Consider the following 27,887-nt stretch of genomic DNA (forward strand, 5'->3'; position numbering starts at 1 on the left):
ACTTTTCTAGAAGTAGGCCAACCTGGAAATAGGGTTCTAGTTTCGCTCTTTGCCACTGTGTAACCTTGGGCCCATCGACCCTCCTTCTCTAGGCAGTCCCCACACCTCCTCGCCCATATACAATTCAGATGCTCAGACAAACTGAACTGAAATGGCCTTTTCATTTTTAACCAGCAAGCATTGGCTGGACGAGGATGCCTGGGTGACCAGAGACAAGGGGTGCAGGATTAAGAGCAGTAGGGCTGGGCTCAACTGACCCACTGCTGTTGTGATGGTTCGTTATAGAGGGATCCCCCACGTAAGTAAGTGGGTTAGTTCTATGCGGATCTGCCCCGTAAGTGAGAAGAGAGCACTAACTGCAATAGAAGGAAAAAGAGGGGGAAAGGAGAGGGAAAACGAATGTGTGAAGATTCTCTGCTGGTGAAGAGAAGGAAGGAAATTAAGAGACACATTTTAAACACGTGTGATTCTAAAATCGTTTAGAAAAAAGACAGAAGAAGAAAGAGGGTGCTTGAGAAGAGGTCGAGGTGGGGTAAAGAGTTAATTTTTTAGCTGTACAAAACACTCAGCCACCCCAGAGAGTTCCATGCAAGTAAAGCTGTGCAATATGCTGGACACAAGCGGTCCCAGCTCTTTTCACCAAATACTGAAGGAAAGGGGAAGGGGGGGAATGTTTGTTTGAATATTCTAGTTGACCAAGAGTGAACCTGAAATCCATTTTGATTTCAACACTTTTACATGGCATGCCTCACGAGGTTCAGCGCTGGTGAATATGACTGAGGTCTGTCTGTTCATTGCCCATGTGGCTTATGTGCTCTGAAGAAGCCTCTTTCTGACCTTGCTTCATCAAGGTACCTGAGATGGGAAGGATGAAGGGTAGTGAATGAGTGGAAGCATTTCCTCTTTCTCTGAGATATTTCTACTCTATGTGGCAATGTTCAGGGTAGCGGAAAGAAGAGAAGCCCTCTAGCAAAAATGTAAGGCTTTTTTCCCCCACATGCGGGGCCAGAATGCTGGAGCATTAGAGTGGCCTGCTCTCCGGGGGCTCACTGCCTTGAAGATCCCATACACTGACCGTTGCCTTCTTTTCCCCTTCAATGCTGTCAGCCAAGAACCCTCACTTCAACTGTGCATCCCTTAGCTATGGGAGGGGGGCTCCTGGAGCCCAATTTCGGTCCTGATGATGGGCCAGAACCGTGTCACAAGACGCACTGGTTGAACCTCCTCTATGCCTTCCAGAGGACAGGCAGTCTGGTTCACTGGAGGCCCGAGGGTCAGGGAATGACCACCAGTCAACTAGGTCCTGATTCCTCAAAGGTGTCCAGTATTTTCAAAACGCAGATTGAGCCCGGGTGGTCAAATTACTACTTTCACCACAAAAAGCAAACTCTTGGGGATACGCTGTTCCAAGTGAAAAGCACATTTTGCGTTTTTGCAGAGGGGAGGTGCAGGGCGGGGTGCCCCGCGCCGCCGACCCCCGGCCCAGCTCTCCAGCTGCCAGGGAGCTGGAACTGCGGCTGACCCGGGAATGACTGCAGACGCCAGAAGGAGCAGAGGGCTGGGCGGCACACAGGCTGTGGTAGGAGGCGGGACCGTGCAGCTCGTTGAAAGTCTCCCGGCGCCTGCCTGATTGGCGAAGCTCGCTTGCCATCGGGGTGGGCGGAGCCAGTTGTGCGCCGGGCCTCAGGCCCGCCCAGCGGCCGCCAGCAGTGCGTCCGACCCCGAGCTGTCTGCAGCGGCTGGGTTTGTGGTCGGGGTGCTGCGTGGAGTGAAGTTGCTGGGCTGCTGCTCTTCTTGCCGCTCCCTGGCTCAGGGCCGCTGGTCGACCCGCACCCTCCGCGCTCCCCTTGGCCTCGATGTTCGCACCTTACAGGCGGCTCTTTGCAGAAGCACGACCTCCTCGCCCCGCTCCTCTTGGTTATCCCGCGCCCCCCGTCGTCTGTCGGCCTCCCGCTCCGCAGCGTTCTCGAGCGTCCTCGGACAGTCGGAGCTATGGCGTCCCGACATGCGGCGGGCCGCTGTGCGCCTAACTCCTCATCAGGACCCGGCCCTTGGCGGGCGACGACCCCAATCCCAGCTGGAAATTCCACTTTGGCTTCTGACCTCTCCTCGCCTGATGTTCCTGACGTCGTTCTGGACTTCTTTGATTGGTGAGCGGGGTCGCCAGGCTGCCGTGAGCTGGGCGGGCAGAGGGTGAGTGGGCGACCTCTTAGAAGGAGGCGGCTGGAGCAGACGTGGGCCTGGGCTTTTGAACCGCTGCCCACGCGCGCTGCCTGCTGGCCAGTCCGTAGAGGAGTTGGTGGTGGGGCTGGGCACGTGCAGCTGCGATGGAGCCCCCTTGTTTCAGCCCCTGTGTTGCTGTGGTACCTAATAGCGCTGAAATGGCGGGGGTCGGGGAGCTACCGCCCCAGGGTCCACCCCTCCGTCTCCAGGGCCTGAGTTCTCCTCAGCCAGGTATACTGGCCCCTGTGTGTGAGTGCGCGGGGGGAGGGGGTGATGGTGCGGTGAGGGCTAAAGTTAGTATTCCGTGCTGAGTTGACGGCTGGTAAAACTGGGAGGGCCTCGAACGGCCTAATCCCAGATTCCGCTCCCCACTCTGCTCCGCCAGATAGGGTCCTCTAGCAACAACCCTTCTTATTAAATGCACCGGATGCATTCCTGCTTCTTACCCCTGAATAGTGTTTCCTTGTCAGCCAGCAGAACGATTCAAACAAGCCAATCACATCCTTGCTTAGGCACCAGGGAGTACCTCACCCTCTTAGTACTGCAAAGCCCGCCTCCCACAGAGCCTTCTGGTTCACGCTGTTCCAGAATGCAACCCCCACGTGTCCTGCATGGCCTGCGATGTCCTCCTCTCCTGGGCTGCCCAAGAGGTGGGTCAGTGTGCCTCCGAACCTGCCCCCATAAGCACCGAAAAGGTCTGGACCACTCATGATTAAATGGAGATAAAACCCACAGCTGTAAATTTGCCCTGCTAGAAATCTAAAATATTCTGAGGGAATTTGTATAGAGAGAAAAGACAAAATAATAATAATAATAATTCCATGCAGTGCAAGTGGCAGCACCATAGGAGAAGATGGTTTCAGTCCACCCACCTCTGGCTTGGGGGCCCAGCAATCTTCTGCTGTGCCACTCCTTTGCGTATGCCTCTGTTGCAGTAAAAATCCTGATCATCCTAATGATAGGGAAAAGCAACCATGGCACTTTTGTGACACAGTGATGAAATTAACCCCAACTTAAGCCAGAGTCCTTAAGAATTATTAAGCAACCATTGCCATAGGGGTGGCTTCTATCCCTAATGAAACTGGTTTGATGCTCTCTGAAGGAAGAAATCTATAAATATGAGCAGATTAGAGAGGACACACCCTCTCACCCACACACACAAAGTACATCCAGTGACAAACAAACAAGCAAAAAGAATCAGAGAGAAAGAAATCAGAAAACTTGAATGCAGAGGGAGGAAACAATTTAAATTGGTACAAAGGTCCACAATTCAATCCAGTTGGAAGTCTAGAATTTGCTAAAAGAATTTATACCCTGGTGAGACCTTTGTCCTTGGCAGACAGCTGGCTTCTTACTGTGTCCTCACATGGCCTTTACTTTGTTCAGTGTGGGGAGAGAGAGAGCTCTGTGGCGTCTGTTCCTCTTTTTATAGGGATACCCCCCTATTGGATTAGACCTCCAAGCTTATGACCTCGTTTAACCTTAAGGCCATATCTCCAAATATAGTCACAGTGGGGTTAGGGCTTCAACATACGAATTTGGGGGGAACAGAATTCAGTCCATTACATGTTTTTTTTTTTTTTTCTTTTTTTACTTTTGTCTGTGTTGTGTGTTCGTTGCTGCGCGCGGGTTTTCTCTAGTTCCCGCGAGTGGGGGCTTCTCTTCGTTGAGGTACACGGGCTTCTCACTGCGGTGGCTTCTCTTGTTGTGGGGCACGGGCTCTAGGTGCCCGGGCTTCAGTAGTTGCCGCATGTGGGCTCAGTAGTTGTGGTTCGCGGGCTCTCGAGCTCAGGCTCAGTAGTTGTGGCGCACGGCTTAGTTGCTCCGTGGCATGCGGGATCTTCCCGGACCAGGGTTCAAACCCGTGTCCCCTCCATTGGCAGGCGGATTCTTTTTTTTTTTTTTTTTCGGTTCGCGGGCCTCTCACTGTTGTGGCCTCTCCCGTTGCGGAGCACAGGCTCCGGACGTGCAGGCTCAGCGGCCATGGCTCACGGGCCCAGCCGCTCCGCGGCATGTGGGATCTCTCCGGACTGGGGCACGAACCCGTGTCCCCTGCATCGGCAGGCAGACGCTCAACCACTGTGCCACCAGGGAAGCCCAGGACATTCTTGTAGGTCGCCATTGCCACAGTGCTGTCACAACATACTCATTACATTTATGTGCAAACAATCACACATTCACTTACCCATATTGTCACAAACAGGAATTAACTCACGTAGGCACGTCAAAACAAACATGCTCACACCTCCCAAGAAGCTCACAAGTTATCTCAAACTCAGAAAAAAGTACACTCACACACATACTTCCATACATTCCCTTATACAAGTATACTTACATTCACATATCACACAAAAACACACATACACAATCATCACATAAGAATATGCTGACATGCACTCAGATGCTCACCAATTCACTCATACAGATGAGTACACACAAAATATTCACTTAAATATACAGACTCCTTCACAATAAGGCACTCTCAGCCGTGGAAAGGCTTGCATATACCCAGTAACGTACACTCACCTAGTAACAAGACGCTTTCACACATGAACTCCTAAGAACATGCTGATGAATTCCCTCATACATAAACACTCTCAGATGCACACATACACACACTGACACATTCACTGCACATAAACCTACTCAAGCAGTCATTCAACCACATGAGCATGCTGACCGTTTCATGCACATAGAGACCTATATTCATTTCCCAACACACCCATTCACTTTTCATGCACCTGAACATGCTCACAATCAGGAACCTACATATACACTTGCACGTAAACATGGTCACACTCGTCACGAAGCCCCAGCATTCACTCACATAAACTCATAAACATACTCCCATGCTCACATTCCACTCATACAGTGTACTCACACTTTAACAAGCTCACATAAATAAACACAATAAGCCGTCACACCTACATGAATATGCTATCATTCATGAACATGCTCGCACATTCACATGCACACACAAATGCTTTTTCAATAAATTCAAACATTTCAAATATAATCACACTTGAAGACGTGTAAAAGTTCATGTATTCATGCTCACAGTGTGCATCGTCACCTATAGACACACAATTGCATTAACACACGTAGTGTTGACTCATCCAAATGAACATACTGACTAAAAACTCAATACTACTCATTCACATTCGCACCATATGCTCGCACGTTTACTCAGGTATGCTCACAACTTCAGTCATTTCCATGAGCGTGGTCAGACATTGACTCCCTCACTTGAACATGCTCACAATTTCACTGATGTACATACTCAGAGCTGCTCATACAAACACACTGATACATTCACTCCATAAAAATGAGCTGACACCTTCACTCAGTCGCATACCATGATTACCGTTTCTCTCACAGGGATACCCAAAAATATACTCTCCAGTGCTCCCATTTAGCTACCCACATTAACATGCTCACCATCAGGAACATGCTCACGTACGCCCTTGCACACAAATATGCTCGTGCTCACCACAAAGCTCACGCATTCATTAATCCATACGCTCACATGAACTCAAGTCATGCGCTCACATTTCACCCACACAGTATACATGCATGAATATGAGCATAAAATACATTCATACACGCCCGTGAACATGCTTTCATCCAAGCATATGGTCACAAGGTAATGCATACACATGAACACCAACAAACATTTACTTGACCACTCAAATATTCTTCCGTGATCATACTCCAAGACACGTACACATTCACATAATCACTTTCAAAAATGTGCATCCTCACATATACACACAGGATCACACACTGGCTGACCAACATTAAGATGAGTATAGTTCACTTCTTGCAGTGAACATCCTGACGAGTTCCTCACATACGTAAACATGCATACATTCGCACTCACACACACACTTCCCTTCACTCACACAATCATGCCGACAACTCAGTGAGTCACAGAAGTATTACCACACATTCACACAGATGAATATGATAAAAAATTCATTCATACGCCATACATATTAGGTTTAGAGTTCCACAATCACACATTCACTTTCAGTTTTATGCAAATTCTCATTGTCTCAAACGGAAACATGCTTATACATTCACTTGCACAGAAATCTTCTTACAGTCACCAAGAATCTCACAAAATCTTACAACACGTAAAACACTTTCCCTTACAACACACTTTCACACATGACCTGACTCAGATGTACTCCCACATAAACAAGATAAAAAAGAAACCCACCATATAGTCACTACACAGAAACATGCTAACGTGTCTGGACATGCTCACCATCCATACATACAATGAGTGCAACGAAACATCACTTGAAAAATGCTTGCTCACAATGAAGGAGCATGAGCCGGCTCACACATACACTTACACAGAGACATACGTATATACACACACTCACACATTCATCACTCAGCAAAAAGTTTAAGCATTCACGCATTGAAATATGCCCACAAAGTCACTCATATTCAAAGACATGCATTCACACACACAGACTGACACATTCAGTCACACAACATGGTGACATTCACTCAGCCACATGACCATGCCCACATTCATTCACACAGAGGCTCCCACTGAGACATTCACTTACACATGCAGATTAACATTGAGAAGATCAGGATCATGCTTGTAAGAACCCTCACACAAAAACATGCTCACATCCACTATGAAACATACACTTTAAAACACACATATGTCAACTTTCAAATGCCATCCTAACACACTGTCACATGTATAAGTTTACACATTCATTCTCACGAGTGTACATGCTTACATATGTTCACACGCTCAAACATTCCCTCGTCCTGTTTACATGCTTATAGTTCACTCACTCAAATGCACATACAAACTGGCTCACACACATACCCATACTAACATATGCACACTCAGATCCTCAAACATTCCCACAAAGTAGCTCGTACCACACTCGCATAAGCATAATCACATACTCACTTATACACACGAAAGTGATTACAAATTCCCTCACATTCTAGACACATTCATTGCATGTATCTGCACACACTCACACATTCACTTTTCCATGCAAATTATCATTGTCACAAACACAGCATGCTTACAGACTCACTTGCTCAAGAACGTACACTAAGAATCTCACCCATTCGCTCAGTTACATAAAATCCCATTCACTCACACATGCTCTCAGAGTAGGTTATTCAAATATAGTTGTACGTTATCAAGATCACATGAAAACCACCTGCTCATACCCACTAATATGCTAATAGGATTGCACATGCTAACAAATGGACGCGTAGAGATGGGAACACAAATATTCACTTTGTAAACACAAATTTACACTTAAGAACACAATCACCCATGAGCCGGCTCACACTTAAACCGTCATAGAAGGCATGCTTGCGTACATGAACATGCTCACACAGTCACTCACAAAACATACTCAAATACTCATTCAAATATGCCCACAAAGTTGCTCACATTCAAAGACATAGAAACATTCATGCATACTGACACATTCACTCCTTCGCACAAACCTACTCAAACGGCCACTCAATCACATGAGCGTACCCACAAATTCATTCACACGGGGACTCAAACATATATACTAAGATGCTCCCACGAACACATTCACTTATACATGCACATTAATATTGTGAAAATCAGGAACGTGCTCCCATGGACACTTACACATAAGTGTGCTCACTTCTAGGTGAAGGTCCAGTAGTCACTCACAGAAGAATATACACTCACATGCACTTACACTCATGTTCGTATTTCACTCGCAGAAATACACTGAACGATTCAACTCACAGTAATAAACTATACATATTCACTAACTCAGAGAAACATGATAACAGCTGTACACATGGTCACAAATTTAAACATACAGTTGAACACACAAACATGTCAGCATACACAGATGTACAGGTTCCATATTCACTCTAAAGAAGATAGATGCTCACATAGAAGCACGTGGTTACACATTCACTCACATTACCACTTGCATTCACTATGCAAAAGCATATAGTGACAACTTACCCTCATCCATACACATGGTAACTAACGTACATTCACACCCAAATGTTCATACTTTCACACACTCACAAAAAGTATCCCACACCTCACTCACTCTCATGAGCTGAATTACGTATTCATTCACTCACGAAAGTGAGTACAAATTAACTCACTTGCAGATATGCTCATTGCAGTTATAAACACCCATTCACGCATGCACATTATTATTGTCACTAAGAGTAACAAGCTCATATATTCACTTGCACACAAATATGGTCACACCAAGCTCACAAATTCACTCAATTACACGGGTTCGTGTCCCGGTCCGGGAAGATCCCACATGGCGCGGAGTGGCTGGGCCCCTGAGCCATGGCCGCTGAGCCTGCGTGTCCAGAGCCTGTGCTACGCAGCAGGAGAGGCCACAAGAGTGAGAGGCCCACGTACCGCAAAAGAAAAAAAAATGCACTTGAACACGCACGAACATGTACATCAACACAAATATTGTCTCAGATCTACATGTTCATATATTCAGTGTTGTGAGTGGACGAACTCAGATATATGCATACTTTCAAACATTAATTCACTAATATTAACATGCTCAAATTTCACTACTCAAACACGTGTAGTGACACATTTACGTACACATATACACATATGCACATATATTCCCCTTCAGACACTCAGGCATTCATATACCTACCCAAAATTTCCCACGTCACACTTGTGAGCAAATGCACACATTCACTTATACACACAAGAGTGATTACAAATTCGCTCACATTCCAGACATGCTCATTGTGTGTGTATGCACAAACCTACACATTCATTTACTCATGCACATTTTTGGTCATAAACATTAACATAGTCACAAATACAATTGCACACAAACATGCTCACACTGACTTAGAAGCTCACAAATTCACTCATTTATATAAAAACCCTTACATTGACTCACACATATGGGCATGAATGACCTCATTCGAATATACAGCTGACCCTTGAACAACAAGAGTGTCACCTGTGTGGGTCCACTTATATGCAGATTTTTTTCAATAAATTTATGGCTAGCCCTCTGTATCAATGGGTTTTGCTTTCACAGATTTAACCAGCTGCATATCACGTGCTATGTTTATGATCCACAGTCGGTTGAGTCCGCGAATGCAGACTACAGGGATAGAGAGGGCTGACTATGGGACTTGGACACTCTCAGATTTTGGTATCCTTGGTGGCTGCTGGAATCAGTCCCCCATGAATAGTCTGCAACTACTGTAGTCACATATTAACAAGGTCACAAGAAAACATACTTGCTCATCCACTATACATGAATATGGTAACATGATTCGCAGGCTTACAAGTTCATTTATACAGGTGAGCATACAAAAGTGTTCACTTTAAGCGTGCCAATGTAGATCCAAGAGACCACTCTCACCCACAAACAGGCTCACCTACACACTGTCACAGACAGATGTGCTCACATACATACACTCACACATTCACTCACTCACAAAACACTTAAACACTGAGGCATTCTCAAACTTGCCCACCAATTCACTCCCACTCACAGACACACATACATTCACACATACATACTGACATTCACTCCTTCACACGAACGTGCTCAAACACTCAATCACATGACCATGCCAAGAGATTCATTCACACAGGGACACAAATGCATACATTCAGGAGTTCCCACTCACACATTCACTTACACATGCACATTTTCACTCTTAAAATCAGGAACATGTTCACATAGGTATTCACATACAAACACGCTCACATCCTCCATGAAGCTCAGAATATCTACTCAAAGAAGCAAATACACTCACATGCACTTCCACTCATGTTTATTCAGGTTTCACTTACACAAATATACTCACCTGTGAACTAGCTCACCACAGTGAACCTGATACACGTTCACTTACTCATACAAACATGCTAACCCCCATGCATATGGCTGCAATTTCAAGGGTACGCTTGAACATACATTTAAAGCAGTCCTCAGAGACTGAGATACTAGCACAGTTTGAGATTACAGGGCCGCATATTTACTCTCACAAATGCACAAGCTCACGTACATGCTCATTTGTTCACTCACATTATCATGCTTACAGATAACTCACTCAAACACATATACTGGCAAATGTACTCACACATACTAACATACATTCACACTTGGTGGCTCACAGTTCACACACGCACAGTAGCCCCACCTCATTCAGATTATCATCATCAATCATGCACTTAAAACATAAACATGGTTACAAGTTCACTCACACTCCAGGTACACTCATTTCATTTACACATGCACACACCCATTCCCTTACCCATATAAAATATCCTTGTCACAAACAGTAACATGCTTACATATTGAATTGCACAGGAACATGCTCACACTCAGCAAGAAGCTCACGATTTCATTCGTTCACTTAAAAAACCATTACATGCATTCCCTTATACATGCTCCCTTATTCAAATATATTCACACATAAACAAGAACACACAAAAAACACATTTACCCCCAACGACTCAGAATTATGCTAACCTGCCTTCACGTGCTTAAAAATTCATTCATACAAGTGAACACACTTAAATATTAATTTTAAACACAAATTTGCACCTAAGAAAACACTCTCACCCATGAACATGTTCACACTTATAATGTCACACAGAGATATGCTTAAACACAGTCACATGTTTGCATACTCCCTGAACAGGCTCAGATTTGCCTACAAATTGAAATTAAAAAACATACTTTCACATGCATCCACTTACACATTCACAGCTTCACACAAACATGCTGATATATTCAGTTAATTTCATGACCATACTCATAAGTTTACTCACATGGGGACCCAAATATAAACACTCAGATGCTTCCCGATGCTGTCACTCACACTTTCACTTGCACATGCACATTCTTGAAATCAGGAACATGCTTACGTATAGATGCACACACAGATATGCTCACATCCACCGTATAGCTCCAACATAAGCTCACAGAAGAAATTCGCTCATATGGACTCACATTCTCACAGTATCTCACGTGAATATGCAGACACATTACCTAGCTCACAGCAATGATCCTGATACACATTCTCTCACTCAGAGGAACATAGTAACATCAATATTGTCAATAAAAAAGTATGCCATATGGAGTTTAAGGCAAGGAAGGCTTTTATCAGGACCATTGTGATAGGGGCTAGGGACTATTGCAATAGGGAAAATAAACTCAACTCCACATACAATAGAGACAGATGACAACTTATGGCCAACAGGGAGGGTGAGGGAGTTAGTGAATGGCAGATTACTGAGAGGAACTTAGGTATTGTGTTGGTTAATTTTAGGTGTCTATTTGGTTTGAGTAAAAGATGCCCAGATTGTTGGTAAAACATTTCATGGTGTGTCTGTGAGCAGGATTCCTGAAGAGATTAGCATGTGAATTGGCAGACTTAGTAAAGAAAATTGCCTTCATCAGTGCAAGTGGGCATTATCACAATCTCTTGAGGGCCTGAATAGAACAAAAAGACAGTGGAAGGATGAGTTTTCTCTTTGCTTGAGCTGGGACATCCATATTATTCTGCTCTTAGACATCACTACTCCTAGTCTTGGACCTTTGGACTTGGACCAGGATTTGCAGCATCAGCCCCCTGATTCTTGGGCCTTCAATCTTGATCTGGGACTTTCCTGTTTGTCAGGCCTTCAGACTTAGAGTGGTTTTTACCACTGGCTTTCTAGGTTTTCCAGCTTACAGACAGCAGATTGTAGGACTTCTCAGCCTCCATAATCTCATGAGCCAATTACTATAATAAATCTCCTCATCTATATCTATATCTATATCAACATCTATATCTCTATATAACAGAGAAATAGCATTAATGTAAAGATATATCTATAAATATATAGATATTAGATATCTGACATAGATATCTAGATATATATACCTACCATTGATATTGATCTGTAGATATAGATAGATAAGCTATCTATATGCCTGTCTGTTTCTTACTGGTCCTGTTTCTGTGGAGAACCCTGACTAACACAAGGATGAAGGGAGGCTGGGGGGTGGAACTTGATTAGACCTCAAGAGGAGGGATGAAGAACTTAGATACGAAGGAGGGGGGGATTCTTGCTAAACTGGCCTAGGAGGATTTTTGCTCAAACTGGGCTTGGCAGGCCAAAGATAGGATCAAGCTTGAGGCCTAGTGAAGGAGAGGACTCAGAATGGCCTCAAGTTTGGTTAAGAAGGGAGTTACTTTGAGTTCCCCTTCTTGTGCAAGTCAAGAAGAGGCATTCTTTTTTCCTGTGAACGATATAAGTCCATTTCTCATTCAGTCACCTTTTGTTCATTAAGGAACAACTGAGCCATCTGCTGATGCTTGGTAGTAGAGGATATTTGCTGGATCATGCAAGGCATGAGGCATTTAATGAGGAGGGTTTCTAAGAAAAGGAAAAGAAAGATTAATGTTTGTAGTGGACTATCTGAAGCCAGTTTCTGAGTCCAGAAGGACAGCCCATTGAAGATGCTGGGCTTGAAGCATGTTTAGATGGTGGAGTGAGGATGGCAGTGGCAATCTGATGGATTTCCTAGTTTACAGTGGATGTTTTCTGATGGCATAGACATCAGCTAGGTTTTGGTAAGATCATCCACAGTCATGATTATTTCGTGGAGCAGAGCATGGAAGATAAAGTGAATTTCCCGAGTGGCCCACACGGCAGCAGTTCCAGGCATGAGGATCATACATGATCTGCTGCAGGGAAGAGTCCTTTGAAGTTTACATCAAGTTGTCCAACTTCAGCTCACAGGGCTTCTTTAGATCCTGTGAAACAAAGCCAGTTAGAAGAAAACCTAAGGATCCAGTAAGAATCTGGGTGGTCAGCTTTGAGTTCTCAGCGATGTCAAATCAGGAGGGTTGGAGAAAAATTGGAAACATTAGTTTGAAGAGTTGCAGCCAGATGTTGAAGGAAATTGGAAGAATTGAGAATTTGGTAAGGACTGACAAAATGTGTGAGATAGCAGGAGCTAGTCCAAGTTACATGTAGGTAACACAACCATGTAGTTTACGAAGAAGTGCAAACTAGCTGAAAGGTAATGAACAGGACCAGAATCTCACCCCTCACAAGGGTGCATTTTCTATTGAAATATAAAATTTCACTCAACCGTCACTTCCTTTTTTTTTTTTTTTTTTTTTTGCGGTACACGGGCCTGTCACTGTTGTGGCCTCTGCCGTTGCGGAGCACACGCTCCGGGCCGCTCCGCGGCATGTGGGTTCCTCCCGGACCAGGGCACGAACCCATGTCCCCTGCATCGGCAGGCAGACTCTCAATCACTGCACCACCAGGGAAGCCCCGTCACCTCCCTTTTGATCAAAGATAATCAAAGTAAGATTATTCTTGCTTATAGAGTGTCTGGTCTTATTAGATTTGGCTTGCTTATTTGCACGATTGCAGCAAGAATGATAATTGACCACATAGGCCATTTTTAGTTTACTCTGCTGGAACTTTTCATAAGGAGTCTCACTTCGATTGGAGTTTTAAAAGCCTCGCAAAGCTAGGAATCCAAGCCAAAATCTCACCACCACAATTCCCCTGCAGTACCTATAGATCTGGGTAAATTAATCTCTTCTTGAAGGCCCCCAAAATATCCTAAGTTTCCTAGGCCTGCCATGAGGTGACCTCTCCCGCTCACCTGTAAGGCTGAGAAAGCTGTAAACCAGGTGCCAGGCCCATTTTCCCAAGAAGACTTCGTAAGCATTGGCTCCATAAAGTCACCTTTAGTTCCTTAAAACTATCTGGTCATATCTGATTATATATATTGTTCTCAACTATGATAGTCTGGGACTTCCCTGGTGGTCCAGTGGCTAAGACTCTGTGCTCTGAATGCAGGGGGCCCGGGTTTGATCCCTGGTCAGGGAACTAGATCCCACATGCCACAACTACGAGTTTGCATGCCACAACTAAGGATCCCACATGCCGTGACTAAAAGACCCCACATGCCACAGCTGAAGTTCCCGCATGCCGCAACGAAGATCCCTCGTGCCGCAACTAAGACCTGGTGCAGCCAAGTCAATCAATCCATCACTGTTTTTAAAAACACTGTATTCTTTCAAAACATGATAGTCCGCTCAGAGCTTTGGTCATATAGTCAAATCAATTATGTTCTGTTCCCAGGAGGAAGGATTCTTATTGAACCTAAGCAGTTCATTGTATTACTGTGAAAATAAGAATACTTAGTAAGAATATTCAAATTCTAGAGTGATCAGTCAGGCAAAAAAAGATAAATGCTTCATTTCTGCTTACAGAAGTATGATCTACTAAACTGTTATGAATTGTAGATAGCTGAAGTTAGAAAAGTAGGCAGTTCTTTATATGCAGAAAACGGAACATTAAAGCATCAGCAGTAGTCCAAGCAAAAGCCATAATCGTCCTTGACGAATTCATTCAGCCCTATGTAATTCTTGTTCTGCTTGATCTTGGGTTAGCCATCTCATGAACTTATCAGCTTCTCCAGGAGAATTCTGGAAATCCTGACTCAGGCCGGTGGTACGGTCTCAAAGTTATTTAAGCAATGCCATTAGGAGTTGTGTGCCTCAAGAGTACCTGGCATAGTCCTTTCTGTGGGACTCCAAGATAGTCCCATTTTGTTGAAGATAATTACTCTGGCCTGTAGCTGATTGCAAGAGCTTTCAGGGAGGCATCAAACTAAAACAAGTGTGGATGACAAAAGAGTGAAAATGGCCATAGTAAAAGACGTGATGAAAGTTCATCACAAAAATGATGCAATTGCCAAGGACAGTTGGTTGTTTCTGTGGCATACAACATTTTAAGACACTAACTGGCATGACAGCTGATAACATTATGCTGATGTTGTCTAATTCTAAGGCAAAGCAGCACCAAGATACGTCATGGACAGCAAGGGCACTGACATTTATAGGAATCAATACAATTTCTGAAGTATTTGTATTAATAACATTTTACCCATAGAAATATAAACTAGAGAAGGTTAAGCATCTCTTTATATTTGGCAGTGCTTCCTGTGCAACTCAACTTATCAAATAAAGCTACTTATTGTAACATCTCTCATTTACAAGGTGAAAGAACAAACTCTGGATTTTCCGCAGGCTCTCTTGGAAATATCAGTGTCCGTATGAGGTCAAGAAGATTTCATTTAGGATTTGAATTTGGAAAGACCCAATATCACAAGTTGTTAGAAATGGCAAAAGATTTGTACACTTGGCTAAATAGAATCATGGGTCACTAAGAAACTATTTGGCCACCTATTTAACCAGAGTACTAATATAAGATTTCAAAAGTAAATATTGGAAGTAATGTGATTAAAAACAGCCTTCTCTCTTTTAGAAGTAAGAAGACTCATTTATCTTACAAATAAAGGACATGATAAATCAACAAGAAGCACAGGAATTTATTCTGCTAAGACACAGAATCTCTGCTTTCTACGGAGATTACTTAGAAGGTAAGGAAAAACCTATTATAAACTCTTATTAAGAGCAAACCGAAGAGGGTTTTGTCTTAGCAACTTTCAAATATACAATATAGTATTATTAACTGTAGTCATCACGCTGTACATTACATCCCCATGACATTTATTTTATAACTAAGAGTTTGTACCTTTTTTATGGCTTCATAGCTGCGTTTCATTTTTTAATATATTTTTATTGAAGTGCAGTTGATTTACAATGTTATGTTAGTTTCTGGTGTACAGCAAAGGGATTCAGTCATATATATAAATATATATATATATTCATATATACATATATATATATATACACAAACACACACATTCTTTTGCATATTCTTTTCCATTATGGTTAACAACAGGATATTGAATATAGCTTCCTGTGCTATGCAGCAGGACCTTGTTGTTTACATATTTTATGTATAGTAGTTTATATCTGCAAATCCCAAACTCCTAATTTATCCCTTCCCCACCCCCTTTCCCCTTTGGTAACCATAAGTTTGTTTTCTATGTCTGTGAGTCTGTTTCTGTTTTGTAAATATCAATAAGTTCATTTGTATCGTTTTGTATTAGATTCCACATGTAAGTGATATCATATGATACTTGTCTTTCTCTGTCTGACATACTTCACTTAGTATAATAATCTCGAGGTCCATCGATGTTGCTGCAAATGGCATTATTTCATTATTCTTTATGGCTGAGTGGTATTCCATTGTATATATGTACCACGTTTTCTTTATCCATTCATCTGTCGATAGACATTTAGGTTTCTTCCGTGTCTTGGCTGTCGTAAATAGTGCTGCTGTGAATATTGCAGTGCATTTATCTTTTTGAATTAGAGTTTTCTCTGGATATATGCCCAGGAGTGGAATTGCTGGATCATATGGCAACTCCAGTTTTAGGTTTTGAAGGAACCTCCACACTGTTTTCCATAGTGGCTGCACCAATTTAATTTCCCACCAACAGTGTAGAAGGGTTCCTTTTGCTCCACACTTTCTCCAGCATTTAGTGTTTGTAAACGTTTTCTTAAATTTTATTTTATTTTCTTTATTTATTTGGCTGTGCTGGTTCTTAGTTGGGGCACGTGGGATCTTTGTTGCCCCGTGCAGGATCTTCATTGCACGTGGGATCTTTTAGTTGTTGCACGCAGGATCTTTAGTCGTGGCATGTGGGATCTTTGGTTGTGACATGTGGGATCTTTTAGATGTGGCGTGCAGGATCGTTTAGTTGTGGCATGTGGGCTCTTACTTGCGGCATGCGGGGTCCTTTAGTTGTGGCATGTGGGCTCTTACTTGCGGCATGCGGGATCTAGTTCCTCGATGAGGGTTTGAACCTGGGCTCCCTGCATTGGGAGTGTGGAGTCTAAACCATTGGACCACCAAGGGAAGTCCCTGTTTGTAAACTTTTTGATGATGGCCATTCTGACCGGTGTGAGGTGATACCTCATTATAGTTTTGATTTGCATTTCTATAATAATTAGTGATGTTGAGCATTGAAGAAGATACCTTCTAATCCTAGTTTTTTGAGAGTTCTTATCATGGAAGTTTCTTGAATTATGCTAAAGGCTTTATAAATGTCTCTTAAGATGATCATGAGGATTTGTCTGGTATTCTGTTAGAGGTATTACACTGTGATTTCTTGTTTTATATAAATTTATTTATTTTTATTTTTCTCTGCGTTGGGTCTTCGTTGCTGCGTGTGGGCTTTCTCTAGTTGCACTGAGCGGGGGCTATTCTTCTTTGCGGTACGCGGGCTTCTCCTTGCAGTGGCTTCTCTTGTTGTGGAGCACAGGCTCTAGGCGTGCCGGCTTCAGTAGTTGTGGCACGTTGGCTCAGTATTTGTGGCTCAAGGACTCTAGAGCGCTGGCTCAGTAGTTGTGACACACGGGCTTAGTTGCTCCGCGGCATGTGGGATCTTCCCGGACCAGGGCTCGGACCTGTGTACCCTGCATTGGTGGGTGGATTGTTAACCACTTCTCCAGCAGGGAAGTCCCTACACTGTGATTTATTTTCTTTCTTTCTTTCTTTCTTTCTTTCTTTTTGGCTGCTCTTGGATCTTCGTTGCTGCATGCGGGCTTTCTCTAGTTGCAGTGACTGCAGGCTACTCTTCGTTGCGGTGTGCGGTCTTCTCATTGCGGTGGCCTCTCTTGTTGCGAAGCATGGGCTCTAGGCGCGCAGTCTTCAGTAGTTGTGGCACATGGGCTCTAGAGCGCAGGCTCAGTATTTGTGGTGCACGGGCTTAGTTGCTCCGTGGCATGTGGGATCTTCCCAGACCAGGGCTCGAACCTGTGTCCCCTGCATTTTCGGGTGGATTCTTAACCACTGCTCCACCAGGGAAGTCCCTACACTGTGATTTCTTAATGTTAAATCAACATTATATTCCTGGGATACAAATCCAAATCAACATTATATTCCTGGGATAAAAATCCTTTGGTCAGGGCATACAATCTTTGTGTATGTTCTTGGACTGCTACAGGCATTATACCCAAGGAGTCTAGGTCGTTTTCAGGGAGAGTCCAAAACGGGTTCAGTCAGGCAAGAAACTCATACAATATGGAAGATTCTCTTCTATCGTTATACACAATCATGCATGAAGTGAATCTTTTTTTAGAATGAGAAAAAGTTCATAATGAAAAAAGATAACAACTACCATGAACAAAAATTACAAAATATCACACACACACACACACACACACACACACACAAACACACAATGCCACATATGGCATGATTCCATTTCTATGAAATGTCCAGATTAGGCAAATCCATAGTGGCAGAAAGGAGATTAGTGGTTGCCAGTGTTTGAGGATAGGAGGGAATGGGGTATGACCGCTTCCTGGGTATAGGGTTTCTTTTTGAGTTGATGAAGATGCTCTGAAACTAGATAGGGGTGATGACTGCACAGCATCGTGAATGTACTAAAAGAACTGATTTGTACATTTTATTTTTAAAACTTTTTATTTGATTTGTCCATTTTAAAGTGACTAAAATCATTAATTTTCTGTTATTTTATTTTCACTTTAGTTTAAAAATAACAAAGGAAGAAATGTGCAACCCCGTCTTAACAGAGAAGAGGCTTCTTGTAAAAAAAAAAAAAAAAGCCTGATTTGGGACGTTAAGGATGATTAGGGCTTAGAAAGTCAGTTTTGGCCAAAGCTATGCATAAGGTCTAGTTAGAGGAATGAAGATGGGCAAAGATCCATTAGAAGAAAGAGAACATAGCATATTTGAAGGAGTAAAAGATGATCTGTGCAGCTACAGCAGTGAGCATGGAATGTGTTCATTTTGTGATGTATCCAGACATTAATTTGCACTTACTCTGTGCCAAGCTCTACATCAAGTAGGCCCTTGTAAAGTATTAGCTCATTAAATCTGTACAGCAATCCGATGAGGTTGGGACTATTTTTCACCTCATTTACTGATGGAGAAATTGAGAATTATTATATAAGACAGGATTTGAGATATTAAATCCTGAGCCCAAGATCTCACAGCCTGTGAGTGAACTGGAACTTTTATCCAGGCAGTCTGGTTTGAGAGCTCACACCCTTTAACTGCCACAGCTGCCCGAAGACACCAGGTCCTGCCTCTGCAGGGCAGCTCATCTCATGAGTTTAAAGACACAGGGGATTGGCAAGTGTTTCTGTGTAGAGTTTATGTTTACAGTTTGCCTAAAGTTCAACCGAAACAATCTTTACCCATACACTCACACACACCCACTCAACCCTCCAGATACGTTTCTGAGTCATACAAGGTTTTTGCTTCTACATAGTGTTTGCACAGATTTTACCTTTAGACCTCCCAATTCTTCCCAAATCTTAAGGGTATTTTGAAATCCTTCAGGTAGAAAAACTGCCTCACCTGAGAGTGGTGTTCCATCAGGGGCGCAGGCAGAGGTGTTGAGTATATCTGAGGCTAGGATATTAAACCAACATATGGGGAAGGAAGCTTTTTTCCTAATCTCTGAGTTTCCTAGGTGGCCATGGGAGAAAGAAGAGAAGTCATTATGTACATGAAATTTTCTACATCAAAATTAATGATATATGTAAATTTCATTAAAATCTGTCAGTGGTTCCCTATTTACTATCTAAACATGAGTACACTTCCTAACAAAGGTCTTAAGTTTTGTTCTTGTGTTTTTGGAAGTGGGTGTTACTGATGTTATAGTCACTTCCGTGTTTATTTTGTGTCACAAGGCACACTGTTTGCATTCTTTGTCAGGATATATAAGAGGAAGTAGATGCGAGGTAAGTAAAATTTGTTTAATATCTGGGCTGAAAATTCTGTAACCTTTTCTAAGTTTCTGGGTCTCTGTCAACCCTATTTTGCCTTTGCAGCTGGCTCACTATTAAGCTGTGCCTGTAGAGATTTCCTGAGAGAGACAAGACGTCTGAAGGAAGGAGAATCTACCATGTCTTGTCTCTGTTCCTGTTCCTCTCTGTGTCACCCCCTAAAGGTAAGAATAGTCTTGCAAATGAACTTTTATTACTTTATTTATTTTGTTTTTATTGATTTATTATTTTTGGCTGTGTCAGGTCTTCGTTGCTGCGCATGGGCTTTCTCTAGGTGCGGCGAGCGGGGACTACTCTTCGTTGTGGTGCGCGGGCTTCTCATTACGGTGGCTTCTCTTGTGCAGCACGGCCTCTAGACTTGCGGGCTTCAGTAGTTGTAGCAAGTGGGCTCAGAAGTTGCAGCTCACAGGCTCTAGAGCACAGGCTCAGTAGTTGTGGCTCACAGGCTAAGTTGCTCCGCAGCGTGTGGGATCTTCGTGGACCAGGCCTTGAACCCATGTTCACTGCGTTGGCAGGTGGATTCTTAATCACTGTGCCACAGGGAAGCCCTCTGATGAATTTTTAAGAAGAATTCTTTTATATGTCTTTTATATAATTGTGATATGTTCTTTATCCTTTCATCTGCCCAGAACACTTAGCTTGTCTCCATTCCTTGGCTATTGTGAATAATGCTGCAATGAGCATAAGGGAGCAGAGCAGAAATCACCTCCTTTGGATCTGTTTTCAGGAGTGGGATTGCTGGCTGATCTGATAGTTCTACTTTCAGTCTTTTGAGGAACCTCCATGCAGTTGTCCACAGTGGCTGCACCATTTTACTTTCCCACCAACAGGGCACGAGGGTTCCCTTTTTACCACACTCTTGCCAACACATGCTGTCTCTTGTCCTTTTGATAATAGCCATCCTAATAGGTGTGATGTCTTTTTTTTTTTATTAGTTTCTGCTTTATAACAAAGTGAATCAGTCATACATATACATCTGTTCCCACATCCCCTCCCTCATGCATCTCCCTCCCTCCCACCCTCCCCATCCCACCCCTCCAGGCGGTCACAAAGCACCAAGCTGATCTCCCTGTGCTCTGCGGCTGCTTCCCACTATCTATCTACCTTACGTTTGGTAGTGTATATATGTCCATGCCTCTCTTTCCCTTTGTCACAGCTTACCCTTCCCCTTCCCCATATCCTCAAGTCCATTCTCAAGTAGGTCTGTGTCTTTATTCCCGTTTTACCCCTAGGTTCTTCATGACATTTTTTTTTTTAAATTCCATATATATGTGTTAGCATACGGTATTTGTCTTTCTCTTTCTGACTTACTTCACTCTGTATGACAGACTCTAGGTCTATCCACCTCATTACAAATAGCTCAGTTTCGTTTCTTTTTATGGCTGAGTAATATTCCATTGTATATATGTGCCACATCTTCTTTATCCATTCATCCGATGATGGACACTTAGGTTGTTTCCAGCTCCGGGCTATTGTGAATAGAGCTGCAATGAACATTTTGGTACATGTCTCTTTTTGAATTATGGTTTTCTCAGGGTATATGCCTAGTAGTGGGATTGCTGGGTCATATGGTAGTTCTATTTTTAGTTTTTTAAGGAACCTCCATACTGTTCTCCATAGTGGCTGTACCAATTCACATTCCCACCAGCAGTGCAAGAGTGTTCCCTTTTCTCCACACCCTCTCCAGCATTTATTGTTTCTAGATTTCTTGATGATGGCCATTCTGACTGGTGTGAGATGATATCTCATTGTAGTTTTGATTTGCATTTCTCTAATGATTAATGATGTTGAGCATTCTTTCATGTGTTTGTTGGCAGTCTGTATATCTTCTTTGGAGAAATGCCTATTTAAGTCTTCTGCCCATTTTTGGATTGGGTTGTTTGTTTTTTTGCTATTGAGCTGCATGAGCTGTTTATAAATTTTGGAGATTAATCCTTTGTCAGTTGCTTCATTTGCAAATATTTTCTCCCATTCTGAGGGTTGTCTTTTGGTCTTGTTTATGGTTTCCTTTGCTGTGCAAAAGCTTTGAAGTTTCATTAGGTCCCATTTGTTTATCTTTGTTTTTATTTCCATTTCTCTAGGAGGTGGGTCCAAAAGGATCTTGCTGTGATTTATGTCATAGAGTGTTCTACCTATGTTTTCCTCTAGGAGTTTGATAGTTTCTGGCCTTACATTTAGGTCTTTAATCCATTTTGAGCTTATTTTTGTGTATGGTGTTAGGGAATGATCTAATCTCATACTTTTACATGTCCCTGTCCAGTTTTCCCAGCACCACTTATTGAAGAGGCTGTCCTTTCTCCACTGTACATTCCTGCCTCCTTTATCAAAGATAAGTTGGCCATATGTGCGTGGGTTTATCTCTGGGCTTTCTATCCTGATCCACTGATCTATCTTTCTGTTTTTATGCCAGTACCACACTGTCTTAATTACTGTAGCTTTGTAGTATAGTCTGAAGTCAGGCAGCCTGATTCCTCCAGCTCCGTTTTTCGTTCTCAAGATTGCTTTGGCTATTCGGGGTCTTTTGTTTTTCCAAACAAATTTTGAAATTTTTTGTTCTACTTCTGTGAAAAATGCCAGTGGTAGTTTGATAGGGATTGCATTGAATCTGTAGATTGCTTTGGGTAGTAGAGTCATTTTCACAATATTGATTCTTCCAATCCAGGAGCATGGTATATCTCTCCATCTATTTATATCATCTTTAATTTCTTTCATCAGTGTCTTATAATTTTCTGCATACAGGTCTTTTGTCTCCTTAGGTAGGTTTATTCCTAGATATTTTATTCTTTTTGTTGCAATGGTAAATGGGAGTGTTTTCTTGATTTCATTTTCAGATTTTTCATCATTAGTGTACAGGAATGCCAGAGATTTCTGTGCATTAATTTTGTATCCTGCTACTTTACCAAATTCATTGATTAGCTCTAGTAGTTTTTCGGTAGCATCTTTAGGATTCTCTATGTATAGTATCTTGTCATCTGCAAACAGTGACAGCTTTACTTCTTCTTTTCCAATTTGGAATCCTTTTATTTCCTTTTCTTCTCTGATTGCTGTGGCTAAAACTTCCAAAACTATGTTGAATAAGAGTGGTGAGAGTGGGCAGCCTTGTCTTGTTCCTGATCTTAGTGGAAATGGTTTCAGTTTTTCACCATTGAGGACAATGTTGGCTGTGGGTTTGTCATATATGGCCTTTATTATATTGAGGAAAGTTCCCTCTATGCCTACTTTCTGCAGGGTTTTTATCATAAATGGGTGTTGAATTTTGTCGAAAGCTTTCTCTGCATCTATTGAGATGATCATATGGTTTTTCTCCTTCAACTTGTTAATATGGTGTATCACATTGATTGATTTGCGTATATTGAAGAATCCTTGCATTCCTGGAATAAACCCCACTTGATCATGGTGTATGATCCTTTTAATGTGCTGTTGGATTCTGTTTGCTAGTATTTTGTTGAGGATTTTTGCATCTATGTTCATCAGTGATATTGGCCTGTAGTTTTCTTTCTTTGTGACATCCTTGCCTGGTTTTGGTATCAAGGTGATGGTGGCCTCGTAGAATGAGTTTGGGAGTGTTCCTTCCTCTGATATTGTTTGGAAGAGTTTGAGAAGGATGGGTGTTAGCTCTTCTCTAAATGTTTGATAGAATTCGCCTGTGAAGCCATCTGGTCCTGGGCTTTTGTTTGATGGAAGATTTTTAATCACAGTTTCAATTTCAGTGCTTGTGATTGGTCTATTCATATTTTCTATTTCTTCCTGAGTCAGTCTTGGTAGGTTGTGCATTTCTAAGAATTTGTCCATTTCTTCCAGGTTGTCCATTTTATTGGCATAGAGTTGCTTATAGTAATCTCTCATGATCTTTTGTATTTCTGCAGTGTCAGTTGTTACTTCTCCTTTTTCATTTCTAATTCTACTGATTTGAGTCTTCTCCCTTCTTTTCTTGATGAGTCTGGCTAATGGTTTGTCAATTTTGTTTATCTTCTCAAAGAACCAGCTTTTAGTTTGGTTGATCTTTGCTATCGTTTCCTTCATTTCTTTTTCATTTATTTCTGATCTGATCTTTATGATTTCTTTCCTTCTGCTAACTTTGGGGGTTTTTTGTTCTTCTTTCTCTAATTGCTTTAGGTGCAGGGTCAGGTTGTTTACTCGAAATGTTTCCTGTTTCTTAAGGTGGGATTGTATTGCTATAAACTTCCCCCTTAGAACTGCTTTTGCTGCGTCCCATAGGTTTTGGGTCGTCGTGTCTCCATTGTCATTTGTTTCTAAGTATTTCTTAATTTCCTCTTTGATTTCTTCAGTGATCACTTCATTATTGAGTAGTGTATTGTTTAGCCTCCATGTGTTTGTATTTTTTACAGATCTTTTCCTGTAATTGATGTCTAGTCTCATAGCATTGTGGTCGGAAAAGATACTTGATACAATTTCAATTTTCTTAAATTTACCAAGGCTTGATTTGTGACCCAAGATATGATCTATCCTGGAGAATGTTCCATGAGCACTTGAGAAAAATGTGTATTCTGTTGTTTTTGGGTGGAATGTCCTATAAATATCAATTAAGTCCATCTTGTTTAATGTATCATTTAAAGCTTGTGTTTCCTTATTTATTTTCATTTTGGATGATCTTTCCATTGGTGAAAGTGGGGTGTTAAAGTCCCCTACTATGATTGTGTTACTGTCGATTTCCCCTTTTATGGCTGTTAGTATTTGCCTTATGTATTGAGGTGCTCCTATGTTGGGTGCATAAATATTTACAATTGTTATATCTTCTTCTTGGATCGATCCCTTTATCGTTATGTAGTGTCCTTCTTTGTCTCTTCTAATAGTCTTTATTTTAAAGTCTATTTTGTCTGATATAAGAATTGCTACTCCAGCTTTCTTTTGATTTCCATTTGCATGGAATATCTTTTTCCATCCCCTTACTTTCAATCTGTATGTGTCTCTAGGTCTGAAGTGGGTCTCTTGTAGACAGCATATATATGGGTCTTGTTTTTGTATCCATTCAGCCACTCTGTGTCTTTTGGTGGGAGCATTTAGTCCATTTACATTTAAGGTAATTATTGATATGTATGTTCCTATTCCCATTTCCTTAATGGCTTTGGGTTCGTTATTGTAGGTATAGTCCTTCTGTTGTGTTTCTTGCCTAGAGAAGTTCCTTTAGCATTTGTTGTAAAGCTGGTTTGGTGGTGCTGAACTCTCTCAGCTTTTGCTTGTCTGTAAAGGTTTTAATTTCTCCATCAAATCTGAATGAGATCCTTGCTGGGTAGAGTAATCTTGGTTGCAGGTTTCTCTCCTTCATCACTTTAATTATGTCCTGCCACTCCCTTCTGGCTTGTAGAGTTTCTGCTGAGAGATCAGCTGTTAACCTGATGGGGATTCCCTTGTGTGTTATTTGTTGTTTTTCCCTTGCTGCTTTTAATATGATTTCTTTGTGTTTAATTTTTGACAGTTTGATTAATATGTGTCTTGGCGTATTTCTTCTTGGATTTATTCTGTATGGGACTCTCTGTGCCTCCTGGACTTGATGAACTATTTCCTTTCCCATATTAGGGAAGTTTTCAACTATAATCTCTTCAAATATTTTCTCAGTCCCTTTCTTTTTCTCTTCTTCTTCTGGAACCCCTATAATTCGAATGTTGGTGCGTTTAATGTTGTCCCAGAGGTCTCTGAGACTGTCCTCTGTTCTTTTCATTCTTTTTTCTTTATTTTTCTCTGCATCAGTTATTTCCACTATTTTATCTTCCACCTCACTTATCCGTTCTTCTGCCTCAGTTATTCTGCTATTGATCCCATCTAGAGTATTTTTCATTTCATTTATTGTGTTTTTAATCGATGCTTGATTCATCTTTAGTTCTTCTAGGTCCTTGTTAACTGTTTCTTGCATATTGTCTATTCTATTTCCAAGATTTTGGATCTGGGAAATAGAATCTTGGATCAGCTTTACTATCATTATTCTGAATTCTTTTTCAGGTAGACTGCCTATTACCTCTTCATTTGTTAGGTCTGGTAGGTTTTTATCTTGCTCCTTCACCTGCTGTGTGTTTTTCTGCTTTCTCATTTTGCTTATGTTACTGTGTTTGGGGTCTCCTTTTTGCAGGCTGCAGATTCGTAGTTCCTGTTGTTTTTGGTGTCTGTCCCCCGTGGCTAAGGTTGTTTCAGTAGGTTGTGTAGGCTTCCTGGTGGGGGGGACTAATGCCTGTGTTCTGGTGGTTGAAGCTCGATCTTGTCTTTCTGGTGGACAGGTCCACGTCTGGTGGTGTGTTTTGGGGTGCCTGTGGCCTTATTATGTTTTTAGGTATCCTCTCTGCTAATGGGTGGGGTTGTGTTCCTGCCTTGCTAGTTGCTTGGCATAGGGTGACCAGCACTGTAGCTTGCTGGTCGTTGACTGAAGCTGGGTGCTGGTGTTGAGATGGAGATCCCTGGGAGATTTTCGCTGCTTGATATTATGTGGAGCTGGGAGGTCTCTTGTGGACCCGTGTCCTGAAGTTGGCTCTCCCACTTCAGAGGCACAGCACTAACTCCTGGCTACAGCACCAAGAGCCTTTCATCCACCCGGCTCAGAATAACAGTGAGAAAAAGTAGAAAGAAATAATTAGTAGAAGAAAGAAAGAGAGATTGAAAGAAAGGAAGAAGGGAAGTAAGGAAGGAAGGAAGGAAGAAAGAAAGAAAGGAGGGAGGGAGGAAGGATGGAAAGAAAGGAAAGAAAGGAGGGAGGGAGGGAGGAATGAAAGCAAAAGGAAGAGTGAATGGAAGAAGAGAGGGAGGGAGGGAGGAAGGAAAGAAAGAAAGAAAGACAGGAGGGAGGGAGGGAGGGAGGAAGGAAAGAAAAAGAAAGTGGAAAGAAGAAGGGTGGGAGGGAGGGAGGGATGGAGGAAAGAAAAAGAAAGAAGGAAAGGAGGAGCGGAGGGAGGGAGGGAGGAAGGAAAGGGAGGAAAAAAAGAAAGAGCAGGTAAAGTAAAATAGAATAAAGTATGAAATATAGTAGCGTTATTAAAATTAAAAAGTAATTATTGAAAAAAAACACGGACCGAAAGAACCCTGGGACATATGGTGGAAGCAAAGCTATACAGAGAGAATCTTACACAGAAGATTACACATACACATTCACAAAAAGAGAGCAGGGGGAAAAATCAAAAATCTTGCTCTCCAAGTCCACCTCCTCGATTTGGGATAATTCGTTGTAAAAAGAGGAAAAGGGCGAAAAGTCTGAAATCTTGCTAAGTCCACCTCCTTAATTTGAGATAATTCGTTGTAAAAAGAGGGAAAAAAAAGGGGGGAAAGTCTTAAATCTTGTCCTCAAGGTCCACTTCCTCAATTTGGGATGATTCGCTGTCCATTCATGCACTCCACAGACGCAGGGCACATCAAATGGACTGTGGAGCTTTAATCCGCTGCCTCGGAGGCTGCACAGAGAGATTTCCCTGTCTCTGCTCTCACAGCTCCCGGGTCTCAGCCTTGGACCTGGCCCCGCCTCTGCGCGTAGGTCGCCGGAGGGCGTCCGTTCTTCGCTCAGACAGGACGGGTTTAAAGGAGCCGCTGATTCGGGGACTCTGGCTCACTCAGGCAGAGGGGAGGGAGGGGAATGCCCTCTCCTCGCGCACCAGGCAACAAAAGGGAAAAAAGTCTCTTGCCTCTCCGGTAGCTCCAGACCCTTTCCCCGGACTCCCTCCGGGCTAGCACTAACCCCTTCAGGGTCTCTTCCTGCCGCCAGCCCCAGACCTCTCCCTGCGCTCCGACTGAAAGCCGATACCCGAGCCTCAGCTCCCAGCCCCGCCCTCTCTGGCGGCCGAGCAGACAAGTCTCTCGGGCTGGTGTGTGCCTGAGGGCACCGATCCTCTGTGCCAAAATCTCTCTGCTTTGCCCTCCACACCCCTGTTGCTGTGCTCTCCTCCGCTACTCCAAAGCTTTCCCCCTCTGCCCCCTGCAGT

General features: G+C 42.7%; 1 protein-coding gene across 1 annotated transcript in view; it reads left to right on the forward strand.

Moving 5' to 3' along the window:
• Positions 1–2,052: 2,052 nt before the first annotated feature.
• LOC307069506 (uncharacterized protein) overlaps positions 2,053–27,887 on the forward strand; it is a 40,087-nt gene continuing 14,252 nt past the window's right edge. The window contains exons 1-3 of the transcript XR_013811498.1: positions 2,053–2,150; positions 15,566–15,680; positions 20,017–20,135. The gene's annotated coding sequence lies outside the window, so the exon portion shown is untranslated. The remainder of the gene's footprint in view (positions 2,151–15,565; positions 15,681–20,016; positions 20,136–27,887) is intronic.

This window comes from Hyperoodon ampullatus (assembly GCF_949752795.1).
Source record: "Hyperoodon ampullatus genome assembly, chromosome: X".
Classification (NCBI taxonomy): domain Eukaryota; kingdom Metazoa; phylum Chordata; class Mammalia; order Artiodactyla; family Ziphiidae; genus Hyperoodon; species Hyperoodon ampullatus.